Source organism: Mobula hypostoma, chromosome 9, assembly GCF_963921235.1.
Source record: "Mobula hypostoma chromosome 9, sMobHyp1.1, whole genome shotgun sequence".
Classification (NCBI taxonomy): Eukaryota; Metazoa; Chordata; class Chondrichthyes; order Myliobatiformes; family Myliobatidae; genus Mobula; species Mobula hypostoma.
The window spans coordinates 140,282,025-140,301,723 of record NC_086105.1 but is presented as its reverse complement, the minus strand read 5'-3'; the positions used below and the strand labels follow the sequence as shown (position 1 = coordinate 140,301,723).

At 43.1% G+C, this 19,699-nt stretch overlaps 1 protein-coding gene and 1 long non-coding RNA gene across 3 annotated transcripts in view; one reads left to right on the top strand and one right to left on the bottom strand.

Moving 5' to 3' along the window:
• slc5a10 (solute carrier family 5 member 10) overlaps positions 1 to 19,699 on the top strand; it is a 186,176-nt gene that overhangs the window by 144,128 nt on the left and 22,349 nt on the right. The window lies entirely within an intron of this gene.
• LOC134352113 (uncharacterized) lies at positions 233 to 14,256 on the bottom strand. Of its 2 annotated transcripts, XR_010019346.1 has the most exons (5): positions 14,030 to 14,256; positions 13,176 to 13,307; positions 7,104 to 7,181; positions 4,493 to 4,695; positions 233 to 2,455 (listed from the first exon to the last, which is right to left on the bottom strand). It is a non-coding gene; the product is annotated as an uncharacterized LOC134352113 (long non-coding RNA). The 2 variants fall into 2 exon arrangements; XR_010019347.1 differs by lacking the exon at positions 7,104 to 7,181.

Genomic DNA, 19,699 nt, shown 5'->3' with positions numbered 1-19,699 from the left:
TGGGCTCCTCCGGCCGGTTTGTCTGCTGATTGTTACCGCTGTCACAGGTCCTGAGACAGGGTGAAAAGCTCTCGGTTATACGCCGCGACCAGAATCAGGTTTAAAGTCACTGCCATACGTAGTGAAATTCGTCGTTTTGCGCAACGGTCCAGAAACATTAAAAAAAACAATAAATTACAATAAGAAATACAATATGCTGGAAGTCCAGAAAACACAAAGAGAAATATATATACATAAATAGTATAAAAAGAGAAAAAAAAATTAGCGGGGCGGTGTTCGTGGGGCCATTGACTGTTCAGAAATCTGATCGTGGAGGTATGGAAGCTGTTCCTAAAACTTTACCAGTGTGTGTCTTCAGGTTCCTGTGCCTCCTCCCTGATGGTAACAATGCGAAGAGGGGTGGTGGGTGCCCTTAATGATGGGTGCCACCTTTTGGAGGCATCGGCTTTTGAAGATGTCCTCGATGAGGGGATTTCCGTACTTTGGAATGTCGCAACGCAGGGACACAAATGAAGTGAAAGGGCCACGACAAGGTCAAGAGTTCATCTTCATTGTACAAGAGGTCAGTTTAAGAGTCTTATAACAGCAGGATAGAAGCCAAGCTTGAACCTGGTGGCACTTAAAGTCAGCCTTTTCGTATCTTCTGCCTGAAGGGAGTGGGGAGAAGAGAGAACAGCTGGGGTTGGTGGGGTAGGTTGTAATAGTTTTGGCTACCTACTTTCCCTAAGGCAGTGGAAAGTGTGGTCAAGAGTCCATCCAATCCAGGGGAGGTTTCCAGACAGCAATTATGAACACCTTTTTACTGTGTTCTTGATTGGTCAGGGTGTGAAGGGATCTGGGGAGGAGGCAGGTTATTGGAGCTAAGAGGAACATTGGATCAGCCATGATGAAATGGTGGAGTGGACTTGATGGGCCAAATGGCCTAAATCTGCTCCTATATCTTATGGTTTTATGTGTTGCTGTGTTGGCACATGGCCATGTGGTTAAGGTGTTTGTCTAGTGATTTGAAGGTCGCTAGTTTGAGCCTTGGCTGAGGCAGCGTGTTGTGTCCCTGAGCAAAGTACTTAACCACACATTGCTCTGCAACGATACCGCTGCCAAGCTGTATGGGTCCTAATGCCCTTCCCTTGGACAACATTGGTGGCATGGAGAGGGGAGACTTGCAGCATGGGCCACTGCTAGTCTTCCATGCAACCTTGCCCAGGGCTGCGCACTGGAAACCTTCCAAGGCACAAATCCATGGTCTCACGAGACTAATGGATGCCTATATATATATATATATATGTGTGTGTGTGTAGTGTGTGTGTGTATGTATATATATACATAATATACACACACACGTGTGTGTGTGTGTTGCTATTGTTGCTGCATGCATTAACATAAGAGGTTCTACAGATGCTGGAAATCCAGAGCAACACACACAATGCTGGAGGAACTCAACTGGTCAGGCAGCATCTCTGGAAGGGAATAAACTGTGGACATTTGGACCAAGACCCTTCATCATGACAAAGAACTCAGCCTGAAACTTCGACTGTTTATTCATTTCCACAGATGCTGCCTGACTTGCTGCTGAGTTCCTCCAGCATTTTATTATTGCTGGGTACACGGTTCGGACCCTGAGCCTGATGTGAGCAAGGAATTTCATTGAATAGTGATGCATATGGCAATAAATGAATCTGAATCAGAAGAGATTTATACAGCTTCAAAACAGGCCCTTTGGCCCAACACGTCCTTGCTGTCCCATGCATCAGTCCAATGACTTCTAAACATCACAATTGTACCCTCTTCTATCACTTCCTCTGGCAGCTCGTTCCATTATCCCCTCAGATTCTTTGTGTAAATCTTTCCCCTCTTACCCTAATGCTTGCTGGTGGTATAGTGGCCTCTGCACCAGACTTTGAGGCAAGTGGTCCTGGGTTCAAATCCGGCTGGCTCCTCGCATGCATTCCATCTGTGCTGGGTTGAGCGTCGAGCTGGTAACTCAGCCTCATAAAAAACACAGACAAATGCTAAGAGAAACCGCAAGGTTCCCACCTGACGTGCCTCCAGTCATGGAGAGGAACTAACCAATGCCCTTTAATTTTAGACTCCCATACTCTGCGGAAAAGCATTGTGACAAATCACCTTAACTCTGCTCCTCATTAGTATATGAACTTCTGTAAAGTCAACCTTTAGACTCTTATGCTCAGGGAAAATTGTCCCCACCTATCCTTGTAGCACAAGCCTTCCAGTCCTGGTAACATTCTTTGCGAACTGTTTCCATTCTTCCTTTACCGAGCCAGCAGAAGTGTGCACAATACACAGGTGTCTTCTAGAACTGTGATGTGATGTCCAAATACTTGCACTCAATGCCCTGACCAATGAATTTCTCGCATCTCCCTTCAAGCCACAAGGGGTTTTCCCAGTGACCAAAGCAAAACTGCAAAACAGAAACACTCAGCAGGCTGAGCGGCGTCTGTGGAAGAAGGAAGAAAGAAAGTTAATATTCGGTTCTCACAGGGTTACAGTACAAAACAGGCTCATCAACTCCGCACTGATCATCAAACCATCCATGTTACAGTAATCTCATATTTTCCGAGACTTGCCCTGTCACATCAGAATCAGGTTTATTATCACAGTCATATGTATTGTTTTGTGGCAGCAGTACAGTGCAATATATAAAATATACTATAAATGAGAATAAGAAATATATTAAAAAATCAGTGGTGCAGATGAGAGCAACGATAGTGAGGTAGTGTTCATAGTTTCATTGTCCATTCGGAAATCTGATGACGGAGGGGAAGAAGCTGTTCCTAAAACCCTTGTCTTCAAATTTCTGTGCAACTTTCAGAGTTATACCATTGAGCACATCTACATGAAACGCTGTCGTAGGAAAGCAGCATCCATCATCAGGGACCCCCACCTCTCAGGACATGCTCCCTTCTTGCTGCTGCTCCTTGGTGAAAACCAATCTGAAATGCTCATTAAGGGCCTCAGGAAAGCAGCATCCATTGTCATCATGCTCTCTTGCTGCTCCTTTCAGAAGAAGGTACAGGGGCCTCAGGACTCGCACACCAGGTTACTACCCCTCAACCATCAGGTTCTTGAACAAGAGGAGATAATTTCACTCAACTTCACTTGTTCCATCACTGAAATGTTCCCCCAGCCATCGGACTCGCTTTCAAGCCATCTTCATCTCATGTTCTCAGTAGTTATTGTTTATGTATTTATTATTATTATTTCTTTCTTTTTATATTTGTAGTTTGTTGTCTTCTGCAGTGTGGTTGAACGGCCAAGTTGGGCAGTCTTACATTGATTCTATTTTATTATGGATTTGTTTTATTTATTTTGAAATTTGTAGTAAATTTATTTACTTTGAACTTTGAGGGTAGTGGTGGGGGTCCTTAATGAGGGATGTTGCCTTTTTGAGCCATTGCCTTTTGAAGATGTCCTCATTGGTTAACCTTGAGGACCAGAGAGGAGTGCTGAAGGAGTTAACTCTGTTCTCCTTTCCATTGTCTATGCCGCTGACTCCTCCTGCATTTTCTGTTTTCATTTCAGATTCCCAGGGTGGGTGGTCAGTACTTTTGCTGTTGCTTGTGTGTGTGTGGGGGGGGCTTCGATGTTTCTATTGTTCTGGGACCTTTCTTTGTTTCGTAGATATCTGTGAAGAGGACAAATTTCAGATTGTATTCTGTTTACACACTCTGATATTAAATGTACTTTGAAACTTTTAAACTTTGAATTGCAGTTAGTAAAATGGTTTTGCCATGGATTGTAATGTGTTTGCCCACCCCCTCCGTGTTAGCTAACCATCCATTCGGGATTGTAAGACTGACAGATTATAAATGTGCGTGGCCACAAATATAAATGTGTTGCCCATCCCCATCACTCATCCTAATGTTTAGGTAATAAGTGCATCAGTGGGGAAGACTCAGAAAACCATGTGGAAGTGAAACAGATGCCGGTTTTCAAAGGCATTTGAGAGTGGCTACAGAGTAATTAATTAATCCAGAGTAACAGTATCTAGTGGGTATCTGAGCTTTCTCTGTTCCACGGAGAGCAACCCAGGCTTCTCTGGACTACAATCCATCCACGAGTAAGGAATGCATTCTGTTATTTTTTCCCCAGAGGAATATCAAGCCTCTGGAAAAAAAAACTGAGACATACGTGGTTTTGCAGATGCTACACATCTTAAACAACGCACGCCAAATGCTGCAGGAACTCAGCAGCTCAGACATCATCTATGACGGGCAATAAACAGTTAATATTTTGGCTGATACCCTTCAAAGGCGTGGAAAGGCAAGAGCTAGAAGCCAGAGTAAGGTGGCGGGGGTGGGGGGGGGCTTAGAGGGAACCTAGGTCTGACCACATGAGTATATTGATCAGTGATCAGTAAATCGTTAACTGAGTGTTGGCCTGAAATGTGGACTGTTTTTTTCCCCTCTATAGATGCTGTCTGACCCGCAGACTTCCTCCAACATGTTGTGTGTGTTGCACTGAGAGGACTTACCTGTGTGATTGGCTTTGAGTTGTGAATTTAGCTGACTGTTGCATCATTCTCCCCCTTTTAAAGATCTCAAACTGTCCATTCATGCTTCATGCCAGTGAAGCTATCTTGAAGTTTTGTTGACTGTTAAGTCCATTACTGTTCCAGAGGATATTTTGATTGTACAACAGCTTGGAACTCCCAAAGCAGTAAATCAGATCAGTTAGCTGTGACAAAATAAAAATAGCTGTATATATTAAAGGTTCAAATGTTCATTTATTATCAAAGTATGTATCCATATACAACTCTGAAACTTGTCTTCTCCAGATAGCCACGAAACATAGAAAAAGCATGAGTCGTTCAGAGAGAAACATCAAACCCACCCCTGCACAAAACAAGCAAGAACATTGGTTTCCTCCCAAACCCACCTCCTCCCCCGCTCAAAACAGGACAAGAACATTGACCCCAAACCCCCATCCCTTTTCACAAAGTGGTTAATGTTAATGTTTTATTAACATTAAATAATAATTTTCCACAGAGACTGAGTCTTCTGTATAGAACCTACATGTAATAAAGTTTATTAATTCATCTATTTCAATAAATATACATAAAATGGATGGTTTATCAATAGTGAAAGAATAAGGATGAATTGGCAAGCTCTATTAGAGTGCAATCAGCCTCTTATTTCCCTTGATAGGTTATAATCCCTTTCTGCTGATTAAGGACATGAAAATCATTACATAAAGTCAGGACAATTTCCTACCATATTTTTCCATTGTCAAGGCTGGAGATTGAAAACATAAGCACCAACTAAAGAGCGATATCTGATATTCAAGTGCCAAATTATACAGGATAAAAAGCCAGAGCAACTTCCTCTCCACTCTCCCTGGCCCCCACCCAAAAAAACGTCAGCAATACCTGGGCTGGAAAATAAATTCTGGAGCAGAAATTATTGCAATTACGCAATAGATTCCTCAGTGCCTGAAACTGCAAATAACTGAAGGGTCGCAGTCTGAAATGTCAGCTTATTCTTCTCCATAGATGCTGCCTGACCTTCTGAGTTCCTCCAGTGTTTAATGTTTGTTGTAAATAGCGGGTTGGTCCAAGCAATGTGAATGCACTAAAGTGGAAGCTAATTCACTCACAGGACTTGGGTGTTATATGGCAAAACCAACATCTATTACCCATACCCGATTGCCTTGTGGAAGAAGGTGAGGAGCCACCTTGTTCATCTGCAGCAATCCTCCAGACGAAAGCACTTCCATAACCAGCAACGATCAACGTTCAAAGTATTTATCTGTCTGTCTAGGTACCATATCCGATGCGGACTTTGGTGACCATGGTTTTCCATGTAGATCTATCCTTCGTTTTTTGGATGACTTCCATTTCCTCGATGTGTAGCCACCTGGCTATGCTTTTGATGTACATAAGCCGAGATCTTCCTCTAGGTTTACTCCCCTCAATCTTTCCAGAGAGTATGAGTTTTTCTAGTTCATCTTTCTGCATGATGTGTCCTAGGAATCTGAGTTGCCTTTCTCTTATTGTTGGTATGAGTGATCGAACTGCTTGGGCTCTTCTGAGAACTTCTTCATTTGATGAGTGTGTGGTCCATGATATTTTTAACATTCTCCTGTAGAACCATAATTCAGCTGCTTCTAGTCTCTTTTCCATTGCTGGAGAAATGGACCAGCATTCACTTCCATAAGTCAGGATAGAATTAATGTAGCACTGCAGTATTCTGTTTTTAGTGTACATACTCATCTTTCTGTCTGTTAATATGGTCTTTATTTTTTGGAAAGCTTCTTTCGCCATTCTATTCTGTATTTAATATCTGTGTCGCACCTGCCATCACTTGTTATTAGGCTGCCAACATATTTGAATTTGTTGACTTGTTTGATGTTTGTATTTCCGATCTTGATCACACATTGTGGGATGTTTGTCTTCCTGGAAATGACCATGCTTTCTGTCTTCTTGGTATATATACGTCACCATATACTACCTTGAGATTCACTTTCTTGTGACCATTCAGAGTAGAACAAAGAAGTATAATACAATCAATGAAAATACTACACACTAAGACTGACAAAAAAATCAATGTGCAAAAGATGATCTGCAAATACAAATAGACAAACAACAAACAAACAAATAAATTATATGTATAAAATACTGAGAACACGAGTCCATGGTTGAAAGGTAATAAATGTTCCTGAACCTGGTGGCATGGACATAAAGCTCCTGTACCTCCTGTACATTATATAATATATATATTATCGTAATTTATTATTATGTATTGCACTGTACTGCTGCCACAAAACAACACATTTCATGGAGTGAGAAGAGAACACAGCCTGGATGCTGGGCGCCTTGATGGTGAATGCTGCTTTCTTGTGACAGCACTCCTTGTAAACTTTGTGATGAACTGGGCTGCATCGATCACTATTTGTAGGTTTTTCCCTTCTTGGATTAGTATTTCCATACCAGGCCATGATGCAACCAGTCAGGATACTCTCTGCTGTGCATCTATAGAGGTTAGTCAAAATTTTAGATGACATGCTAAATACGTGCACACTTCACTGATGAAGGAAGGGTAACCTATTTTCAAATAAAGGTGGTTTGTGAGTTGATAGGAACTTACAGGTGATGCTGTTCCTTTTTGCATCCTGGCACGGTCCTTTCTTGAGAGTGCAGGTTTCAGAGGAGACTTTGGAGTAGCCTAGGGGAGTAAGGCAATGCAAAGTCATATATGGGAGAAGGGAACCGAGGGTATGCTATAGAGATGGATTAGGGAAGCTCAGGCAGCTCCATCACGGCCTCTAGCCTCCCCAGCAGCAAGGCAATGCCTCAAAACGATGGCAGCTGTCATTAAGAACCCCTTCTCCCAGTACGTGCCTTTTGCTCACCGCTACTATCAAGGAGAAAGTACAGGAGCCTGAAGAGACACATTCAACATTTTAAGAACAGCTTCTCCTCCACCATCAGTCTTCTGAATGAACAATGAATCCATGCACACTACCTCACTTTTTTTCTACTTTATTTTAACTCTCTTTTTGCCTTACTTAGATAAGTAATTAAATTGCTTATTTTATTTAATATAATGTATATTATATACGTCCACCAACCTCAAAGAGCTGACAACAACACACTGCATCGATGGAAACCTGGAAAGATGCACTATTTACCGAGGAAGCGTGGGAAAAGAGCTGGGCTGCTGGTCAGATTGAAGCTGAGGGGCTTCAGGGTCCCTATGCCCACCATCCCACTAGCTAATGTGCAAGCCATACAGAACAAGGTGGATGATCTTAAAGGGAGTCTCACCTACTGCAGGGAGATGTAGAATTGCTGTGTATTCTGTTTCACCGAGACCTGGCTCTCCTCTGCCACCTCCGACTGTGCCATCCGACTGGAGGGATTTTCGATCCATCGGATGGATCGCATGGCATCTTTGGGCAAGACGAGGGGAGGTGGTGTCTGCCTACTGATCAACACTGGGTGGTGCTCGGACACAGTGCCACTGACAAGCTCCTGCAGCCCGGACCTGGAATGCCTGTCGGTGAAGTGTCGCCCCTACTATCTGCCATGGGAATTCACCTCAGTCATACTGACAGCAGTCTACATTCCCCCCCAGGCGGACGTGGAGTGTGCTCTGAACATACTGTATGCCAACATCAGTGAACTTGAGACCAGGTATCCGGAGGATTTGCTCATTACAGCCGGGGACTTTAACCAGGCCAACCTGAGCAAGGCGCTGCCAAAGTTATACCAACATGTCTCCTGCCCCACTAGATGCCCGAATATACTTGACCACTGCTACACAGCAGTCAAGGATGCCTACTGTTCTGTCGACCTCACTTCGGAAAATCAGACCATCAGGCCGTACTCCTCCTCTCGGCTTACAAACAGAAACTGAAGCGGGAGGTCACGGTGTCAAAAGTGGTGTCACGTTGGACAGAGGAAACGGGTGAGGTCCTCCGTGACAGCTTTGAATCGGTGGACTGGTTAGTATTCATGGACTGGGCAGCTAATCTCGATGAGTATGCCTCAGCTGTCACGGACTTTATCTGGAAATGCAAAGAGGACTGTGTGTCTTGCAAGACGATCCAGGTATTCCCTAACTGGAAACCTTGGATGAATTATGAGGTCAAGTCCCTTTTGAAGGATAGAGCTGTGGCTTTTAGGTCTGGGGATACCAGTCGCTACATGGAATCCAGGCGTGAACTCCGGAAAGCCATTAAGGGTGCCAAGAGGCAATATCAAGCCAAGTTGGAAGCCCAGTAACCAGAGGGATGCCAGTAGACTATGGCAGGGTCTAACATGAGATCACTGGGCACAAAGAAAAGGCCAGGAATATCAATAACTGTGGCAATTCTCTTCCTGATGAACTTAATGTATTCTACGCAAGATTCGAACAGAAGAGGAGCGTTCCGCTCCCTCCGGATGAACCGGACCTGGTGGCATCGAGATTCATTGTCACCGAGGAGGACGTTAGAAGGGTCTTCCTGAAGATAAATCCAAGGAAGGCGACAGGCCCAGATGGTGTCCCAGGACAGGTTCTCCGGACCAATGCAAGCAAGCTAGCTAGAGTGTTTGCTGACACCTTCAACTGCTCCTTGCTTCAGTCTAAAATCCCCTCGTGTTTTAAGAAGGCAACGATAATCCCAGTGCCGAAGAAGAGCAAGGTGGCATGCCTGAATGACTATCGACCTGTGGCTCTGACATCAATTGCTATGAAGTGCTTCAAGCGATTGGTTATGGCACACATCAACCACAGCCTACTGGTCAACTTCAACGCTTTGCAATTCACCTACTGGAGCAACAGGTCAATGGCAGGTGCCATCTCTCTGGCCCTACATTCCTCCTTAGAACACCTGGAGAATAAAGACGCATACATAAGGCTCCTTTTCATTGACTACAGCTCTGACTTTAATACCATCATTCCAAATAAACTGATTCCTTAGCTCCAGAACCTGGGCCTTAGCACTCAGATCTGCAGCTGGATCTTCAACTTCCTCAGACAGGACCCAGGCTGTAAAAACATGGGACAAGCTCTCCTCTACAATCACTCTGAGCACTGGTGCCCCACAAGGGTGTGTACTCAGCCCCCTGCTATACTCACTGTATACCCATGATTGTGTAGCCAAGTTTCCATCAAACTCAATATATAAGTTTGCTGATGACACAACAATTGTAGGCCGTATCTCAGGTAATGATGAGTTTGAGTACAGAGAAGAAGTTAAGAACCTGGTGGCATGGTGCGAAGACAATAACCTATCCCTCAATGTCAGCAAGATGAAGGAATTGGTTGTTGACTTCAGAAGGAGTAGTGGACCACACGACCCCATTTACATCAGTGGTGTGCAAGTGGAACAGGTCAAAAGCTTTAAGTTCCTTGGGGTCAATATCACAAATGACCTGACTTGGTCCAACCAAGCAGAGTCCACTGCCAAGAAGGCCCACCAGTGCCTTTACTTCCTGAGGAAGCTGAAGAAATTTGGCCTGTCCCCTAAAACCCTCACTACTTTTTATAGATGCACGGTAGAAAACATTCTTCTAGGGTGCGTCACAACCTGGTATGGAAGTTGTCCTGGCCAAGACAGAAAGAAGCTGCAGAAGATCATGAACACAGCCCAGCACATCACACAAACCAATCTTCCGTCCTTGGACTCACTTTACATGGCACGCTGTCGGAGCAGTGTTGCCAAGATAATCAAGGACACGACCCACCCAGCCAACACACTTTTCGTCCCTCTTCCCTCCGGGAGAAGGCTCAGGAGCTTGAAGACTTGTATGGCCAGATTTGGGAACAGCTTCTTTCCAACTGTGATAAGACTGCTGAACGGATCCTGATCCGGATCTGGGCCATACCCTCCAAATATCTGGACCTGCCTCTTTTTTTGCACTACCTTACTTTCCATTTTTCTATTTTCTACTTATGATTTATAATTTAGATTTTTAATATTTACTATCGATTTGTACTCCAGGGAACGCGAAATGCAGAATCAAATATCGCTGTGATGATTGTACGCTCTAGTATCAATTGTTTGGCACAATAAAGTATAAAGTAATGTATATATTACTGTAACTTATAGTTTTTTTATTATTATATATTGCACTGTACCGCTGCCACAGAACAGCACATTTCATGGCATATTCCAGTTTTATTAATCTGATTCCAAAATCCCAGAGGAAGCTCCTATGGTACTCAAATACTTTCTACTTTATTGTCACCAAACAATTGATACTAGAACGTACAATCATCACAGCGATATTTGATTCTGTGCTTCCCACTCCGCGGATTACAAATATTAAATATTAAAAATAGTAAAAATTAGTAAATATTAAATATTTAAATTATAAATCACAAATATAAAATAGAAAAATGGAAAGTAAGGTAGTGCAAAAAAACCGAGAGGCAGGTCCCGATACCTGGACTAGCAGAGAATAGCTTTTCTGTGTGGTACCTTCTATATAGTTACTGGGAAAGAGACTACTCTGGGGTAGAAGTTGTTAATCCCTACTTCCTCTTTGCAAACGTTTAGTCTTGACATGGAATTTGCTGTTCGGAAAGAATTTTAGTTATTTGCATGATTTTGCATGAATACAGTCGGTCTTTTTCCCACGGTTGAGAAATCAAGAGCTAGACAGCAGAGGGTTAAGGTGAGAGGATAAAGGCTCAGTAGCGGCTTGGGGGGGAGGGCAACTGTTTTTACTCAGAGGGTGACACGTAGGTGGAATGAGCTGTCAGAGGAAATAGTCAAGGCAACTACAGCAGCAACTTTTAAAAAAGCAGCTGGACATGTACATGGATAGGAAAGGTTTAAAAGATTATGGGCCTAATACTAGCCAGTGGGAAGAACTTAAATAAACACCTAAGTGGGTGTGGATCAGTTGGACCGAAGAGTCTGTTTCCACCCCTTCCAACTCAAATACTTAAAAAATCATGTAAAAATGAATAAAATATATATCATTTGAAAAAATTAGCCTTACGAATTTTAAACATCCCCGATCGAAATATCTTGGAAGTCATCATACCTTTCTCATAAGTGATTTGGAATTTCCCAATACAAGTTCAGTAGGGGAATTACAGATTTAAATTTTACCAAATGAAGTAATAACTTGTGCAAAAGGATTCTGTTTCCTGGGGCAGCTTATGTTTGAAGTATATTGTTATTATACTAGATCCTCCAGCGTGTTGTGCGAGTTCCAAGGGGGGAGTGTGGGACAGGTGGCAGACATGAGTGCCAGGAGTAGTGGGTGACATACCCAGACCTGAGGAACCAGTCAAGGTCATTTGATTCCAAACAATTGGTTTATTGATCATATTGTTTCCCACTCTCTCCTTTCCCTTTTCCCAACCATGATTCCCCTCTCCCTGCCCCCTTCCCACTCTCAGTCCACAATAGAGACCCATATCAGAATCAGGTTTATCATCACTCACACATGTCGTGAAATTTGTTTTGGCAGCAGAAATACAGTGCAATACTTAAAGTTACTACAGTACTGTGCAAAAGTCTTGGGCACCCTAGCTATATCTATGTGGTAGTTGGCACGTATACAGTATATGTAAGTCCACTTATATTTTTATATGTGCACCTGACACATCATATAATAGAAGGATACTTCTCCGCCAAAGGAGATGTAAGTTGCTCCTTCCCTCCGCTAGCCTGTAGGTCACCCTTGGGCAAGGTGTAGAACCTATTTAGCCCCCCGATCAGGGTTGCACGAAGCCACAAGAGCAGGTGGCGGATGGTCGTATGAGCAGCTGGATGCGTATCACAAATCTTGGATGTGCAACCACTGACACCAGGCAGACAATCTCTGAAGAGTATTGATAATGGCTGGGGTCGCCTGTCTTGTAAAGACACCGCCCAGAATAAGGCGATGGCAAACCACTTCTGTAGAAAGATTTGCCAAGAACAATCATGGTTATTAAAAGACAAGGAGTGCCTACGTCATATGACATGGCACATAACAAACGAACAAATCATGCATCTTGAATTGGTCAAGTAAATCCAACTTTTAAGTGAAGGGAATGAAGGTGAAGTAGTACACTACAATACACACAAAATGCTGGAGGAGCCAAGCAGGCCAGGTGACATCCACGGAAATTAATAGATAGTTGGCATTTCGGGCCAAGACCATTCCTGAGGCCTGATACATCGACTATATATTCACATCCACAGATGCTGCCGGACCTGCTGAGTTCCTCCAGCATTTTGAGTGTGTTCCTCTGCATTTCCAACTTCTGCAGATTTTCTTGTGTCTGAAGTAGTACTCTGCTGGGTTGAGGTGTAATAAGATGGGTGGAGATTTGTCTGGAGTACAAAATATTATTTTGAAATATTCCTCCTCTTTAAAGAAGATGGTAAGGTAAAACTGCAAAGTAAAAGAATTTCAGGATGTATATTATATGCATTTCTCTGACATTAAACGTACCTATTGAATTGAATAAAAAATAAATACTTTGATAAATTTTAACAAAACATATGATACCGGTTGTGTTTGCATGGAGCATGAATGACAGTAGAGCAGTAGAATTAAACGTTTTTACCCTTTACACACTGGGCAACCTACAGTGTGGGAGCAACCAACAGGGCCTACTGAGAGGAAAAAAAACAGGCACACTTAAAAGAAACATCCTTAATCTGATGCCCAACTCCCCTCTCTGTCCCCAGAACCATCCCCATGAATTTTAAAAACAACTACTGACTTTGAGCCACGATCTTGATGGAGACTATGGCTTGAACACCATTTTGGCCGGAAGTCAACACAACACATAACTTGAGTTTTCAGCATAGGATGTGCCATGGGATACGAGCTACAACTGTTTGGAGCATCCAGTCTAGAGGTGAAGAAGACATGGACCAAGGTTATAAAGCCAGAGAAGAGTAAAAAGAAGCTGGAAAATAATATGGAGCATATTTTATAACCACAAGGCCATAAGACATAGGAACAAAATTAGGTCATTTGGCCCATCATGTCTGCTTGGCTATTTCACCATGGCTGATCCAATTCCCTCTCAACCCTGTTCTTCAATAAGACCATAAGGCATAGGAGAAGAATTAGGCCATTCAGCCCATCATATTTTACTGGATCTGGCCCATTAATAACCATCCTGATTGTCATATTCTCCTGGTTCCTATGTTGGTGGTCCACCTGGGTTAGGCAGGGAGGTCTCATGTCAACTTGGCCTCAGGCAGCTCAGCAGAGTGACTCCTCTGTGCAATGTCCCCAACAGGTTCCAGCAGAAGACAAAACCGAGGGAGGAGCTTTGAGTTCTCTTACTTATTTAAGGTTTTTGAGAAAAAACTAACACAATTTATAAAGTTAAGTAGAACATGGAGTGTGGGACACTACAGCACAGTCAGGCAGTCGGGCCCACAATGTTGTACCAACTTTTTAACCTATTCTAAGATCAACCCTTCCTTCACACATAGTCCACTATTTTTTTATCGTTCATGTGCCTATCCAAGAGTTTCTGAAATGAGCCTGAGGTATCTGCCTCTAACACTACCTCTGTCAAGGCATTCTATTCACTCAGCACTCTCCATGTAAAGCACTTACCTCTGACACCCCCTGGACTTTGCTTCAATCACTTTAACATTATCCTCTCTGGTGTTAGCCATTTCCACCCTGCAGCGTGAAAAGTCTCTTCCTATCCATGTGATCTTTGACTCTTATGATCTTGTACTTCTCTATATCGGCAAAGTGAAAACAAGATAACATTAACTGAAATACAAAAAGCACTCCGGAATAGCTGAAATTCAATAACTATTTCATTCTTTGAAATTAAATTCTAGTTTGCAGTTTGGAATTCAACCTGGACCTTTGACCCAAATCTTCAACTGGTAGTTCATTAACTAGTGCACTACCGTACTCTGACTGGTTCTAAAAATAGAAATCATCTATCCCATGAAACTTATCGAACTGAAACTAATAATAAACACGAGCTTTTGCAGATGCTGGAAATCTGCTTGTGTTGAACCGAAACTAATCTTGTTTCTCCACAGATGCTGCCTGCCTTACTGAGTATTTACAGCATTTTCTGCATGTATTTCAGATTTCCACCACCTATTTTTTTTTAATTGGATAATCGGGTAATAGAAAATGTGAGTAAGAAGTAACATATATGTTTTGAAATATGTAGCCAAATCAAACTAGTGTTGAGGACCTTATAGAAATTCAATAAATCAAAGTCTAGAAGTATCTGCATTTTGGATCAGAATAATGCACCATCTGAGTCAAGTCAAGTTTATTGTTATTGAACTATACCGTCAAACAAGACAACATTTCTCTGGACCAGAGTTTAAAACACAGTAGTACACATAACACTCATATTAGACACAGTAACTTGGGAAAGTAAGAATTAAAATCTGTAAATGAATGACACATAAATAAAGTGCATCAATTAAATATCGTAAGGTGCAGAACAGTGATATTTTGAATGTGATGCGACACGGCGTTCAGAAGCCTAATGGCCTGTGGGAAGAAGCTGTTTCCCATCCTGACCATTCTTGTCTTTAAGCATCAGAGGCTCCTGCATGATGGTAGAAAGTCAAAGAGGATGCCGGAGGGGTGGGTGGGATCCTTGATAATACTAAGGACCCTGCGTATGCAGCATTCCCGATACATGTCTCTGATGGAGGGGTAGGGAGACCCTTACAAGGCTCACTGAGGCTTTTCTGTAGCTAATTATTATTTTGTTGATTACTTTCAATGCTGGTCTGAACAAATGGTAACATAGAAAATGAAGGTTGTGTAACTTAAGTGTGCGAAAATCTAACATTCAAAAAAAAGGATAAAAAGCAGTCTCCTTTTCGAAAATATATAAATGCCCATTGTATGATATACAGTATTTTAATAGCCAAAGATTTGAATGCCTCCATTTGAATCATAGTACCATTGAACTATATATTATACAGTTGCCAAGTGGCCAAGGTGTCGGTCTAGTGATTTGAAGGTCGCTAGTTCGAGCCTCAGCTGAGGCAGTGTGTTGTGTCGTGTCCTTGAGCAAGGCACTTAATCACACATTGCTCTGCAACGACACCAGTGCCAAGCTGTATCGGCCCTAGTGCCCTTCCCTTGGACAATATCAGAAGCGTGGAGAGGGGAGACTGCTGGTCTTCCATACAACCTTGCCCAGGCCTGCACCCTGGAAACCTTCCAAGCCGCAAATCCATGGTCTCACGAGACTAGTAAAGGCATCCATTAGTCTTGTGAGACCATGGATCTGTGCCTGGAAACTCTTCACTCTCCAGGTCGCAGAGCAATATGTGATTAAGTCTTTGCTCGTTGCCTCGGCTGGGGCTTGAACTCATGACCTTCAGGTCACTAGTCTAATGCCTTAACCACTTGGCCACGTGCCCACTCACGAGACTAACGGCTACAGATAACGGATAACCCATATTATAAGTGCCCAATGCTTAATATACCTACTTAAGTACGCTTTTTTTTACACTGAACAGTCTTTCAATTTAAGACTGTATTGTAGAAAGTCTGGCTGGAAAGCTTAAAGTATGGTGTGAATGGTTTAAAGAAAGCCTGTTTAAAGAAAGATACAGTTATGTGCAAAAGTCTAAGGTACATACATATAGCTAGGGTGTCTAAGACTTTTGCACAGCATTGTACCTGTCAACACAATGCGGAGAGCGAGTTTGTACAACTGGCAGGAGCAGAGGGTGTTGGGAATGGTGAGGGTGGAGTGCTGCGGGGGTGAAGGGTGTGGCAGAGAAAGAGTGCCAGGGGCAAGGGTTGGTGCGGGTGCAGCCACACCCAGCCCTGAGACTCCAGCCAAGATGATTTGATTAGAAAGTACCTATTTATTGACGATTACTGAATGTCTCTCCAGTGCTTCCCACTCCCTCTCCTCTCCCTTCCCCTTTTCCCAAACTTGATTCCCTTCTCGCTGCCCCCTTCCCACTCTTGGTCCATAACAGAGACCCATATCAGAATCAAGTTTATCGTCACTCACTTACGTCATGAAATTTGTTTTCTTTTTTTTTTGCAGCAGTACAGTGCAATACATACAATTACTACAAAATCCTTAGGCACCCTAGCTATATATGCGTATGTGCCCAAGAATTTTGCATAGTACAGTATTTTTTTTTGCAGGTGTGTTTGCAGAAGGTTCATCGAGGATCTTGGATATGGAGGGAAATTCCTATGAGGAAATATTGAACAGGTTGGAACTTAATGAGTTCAGAAGAATGAGAAGTGATTTTATTGAGACAGAATGGATTATTGGAGGGCTGAGAGGATGTTTCCACTTGTGGGAGGTACCTGAACTACTGGGTATGGATCCAGAAAAAGAGTGAGATGAGGAAGAGTTTCTTCTCTCAGAGGTGTTGCAACTTTGTGAGACTTTGGAACCCATTTCCACAAAGACCTCTGGGGCCAGAGTCCTTCTGTGTATATAAGACTGAGGTAGACAGGTTGCTAAATTGTGGCAGAGCTAAAGATTACTGTGGCAGGGCAGGAGGTAGGGTTGAGTAGCGTTCTAGTGGAACATGCTGACTCCTACTGATTAAGGTTTCTTTTTCATCTATTTTTGTAAAGATTAAACATTTAAAGGTGTTCTTTATTTGTCACACGTACATCGAAACATCAAAACATACAGTGAAGTGTGTCTTTTGCATCGAAGACCAGCGCAGTCCGTGGATTCTGCTGGGGGTAGCTCAAAGGCGTCGCTACAGCTCCAATGCCAACATAGCATGTTCGCACCTCACCACCCCGATCCTAACCCTAACAGTACGCCTTTGGAATGTGGGAGTAAACCAGAGCACGCGGAGGAAACCCACGCAGAACGTACAAACTCCTTACAGGCAGCGGCGGGAATTGAACCCAGATTGCTAGCCCTGTGAAGTGCTACATTAACTGCTACACTGCTGTGCCAACTCTGTTACATCACTGTATCGACCCTGCTGTGCTTACTTTAATTACGTCATTTGTCACAAAGGTTAAATCTGCGTGACGATGAGGAATTGAAGATTCAAGGTCAGAGTCAGGTTTAATATCACTGGCACGTGACCTGAAATTTGTTGCTTTCAACAGCAGCACATTGCAATACATAAAAATAAAAACTATAGTAAGTTACATTAAGTGCATGGAGGTGCTAAGCAGTCCAACTGCTCGGGGAAAGAAACTGCTTTTGAGCCTGGTGGTCCTAGTGTGAAGGCTTCGTAACAATTTGTGACATTGTTCCATCATAAATATTGAAGTCCTGTTTACTTTCTCTCCTTGAGTTGACTTTAAGTAAATGACATGCATTATTAAAACAATATTATCTTTTATATGAGCTTGTCCCATCTCAAGGAAATAATTACCAGGGGAGTGGCTGCTAATGGCAATGCAGGAACGTGAACCACGGTTATACAAGTTTGATGGCTTTCTGGTTTGCTGCTAGGTTTATACAGGTATTGATGATTAATTTTTCATTAATAAGTTAATGTCATTTATAAATAAATTGCTGCCATTGCACTGAACTGTGATCCCCCAATGACAACGAGAAGTGTCATTGCCAGATTTGCAAGTGGTACCATAGACATATTGATACAATAACCTTTTGCAACATATCGATGCAATTACAAAGAAGGCACGACAGCAGCTATACAGTCGGCCCTCCGTATCTGTGGGGGTTTGGTTCTGGGACCCCCGTGGATACCAAATTCCGCGGATGCTCAAGTCCCGTATATAAAATGGCATCGTATTTGCATAGAACCTACACACATCCTCCCGTGTACTTTAAATCATCTCTAGATTACTTATAGTACCTAACACAATGTAAATGCTACTTAAGTAGTTGTAATCCTGTATTGTTTAGGGAATAATAACAAGAAAACAAGTCTATACTTGCTCAAACAACGAGTGCTGGAGAGAGAACTTCCGGGTTTTTTTTTATTCCGATCCGCGGTTGGTTGAATCCACAGATGCGGAACCTGCGGATATGGAGGGCTGACTGTATTTCATTTGGAGTTTGAGGAGAATTGGTATATCACCAAAGACACTTACAAATTTCTACTAATGTACTGTGGAGAGAATTTTATCTGGTTGCACCACCATCTGCACAGGATTGGAAAAAAAGCTCCAGAAAGTTCTGTTTCATGCAATTCTAGTTTAATTGTCATTCAACCGTGCATGAACATCCACGAATACAGCCAAATGAGACAATGTTACTCTGGGGCCAAGGTGCAAAACTTAGTACCAACAGTCACACATAGCACCCACAAGATAGCAAGTACATGCAAGATATGGGTAAAATACAGCCACGCACAAAAAATAGTCCAGACCCTGAGCCTATGAATGCCACAGAAATCTTCAGTCGACCATGATACAACTTGCCTTCTACTGAATGAATACTGGTGGGGAGGTGGGGCCGCTCTGATTTCAGCCCGGACATCGTGCTACACCGCCCCCTAGTGGAGCACACTGGCTCCAGCGCTTCTCTCCTGGCGTCTGTAAACAGGCAGTACCGCAGCTTGAAGCCCAGTCCTTGCTACAACCGTGGCCACGCAGCTCCCCCGCAATCTGCCCCTGCTGTCCGCTAATAAATCAGTGATTCAGACTTGTAGCATTCCTCGTTAACAATGTCCAAGAGGGTCCTGCGATCACAAGAAAAGCAACTAAGGTGTCACTCACTATTAAAATGCATACCACCTTCATGCACCGACTTTTCTGACGCCTCTCTGACACAGGCAGCAGCGCAATCCACAGCAAGTCCAGTTCCTTCAGGTTCTCCACCAACGAACACCTCGCTGATTAGATTATGAAGACACGCAGTCCTCTTTTATTGTCATTTAGTAATGCATGCATTAAGAAATGATACAATGTTCCTCCAGTATGATATCACAGAAACACAAGACAAACCAAGACTGAAAAACCACATAATTATAACATATAGTTACAACAGTGCAAAGCAAGACCGTAATTTGATAAAGAACAAACCATGGGCACGGTAAAAAAAAGTCTCAAAGTCTCTCTAAAGTGCCATCATCTCACGCAGACGGTAGAAGGAAGAAAAACTCTCCCTGCCATGAACCTCCAGCGCCGCAAACTTACCGATGCAGCACCCTGGAAGCACCCGATCACAGATGACTCTTGAGTCCGTCCGAAAACTTCGAGCCTCTGACCAGCCCTCCGACACTGAGCACCGAGCACCATCTCTGCCAAGTGCTTCGATCCCGGCCCCGGCCGCCAAGCAATAGGCAAAGCCGAGGATTTGGGGCCTTCCTCTCCGGA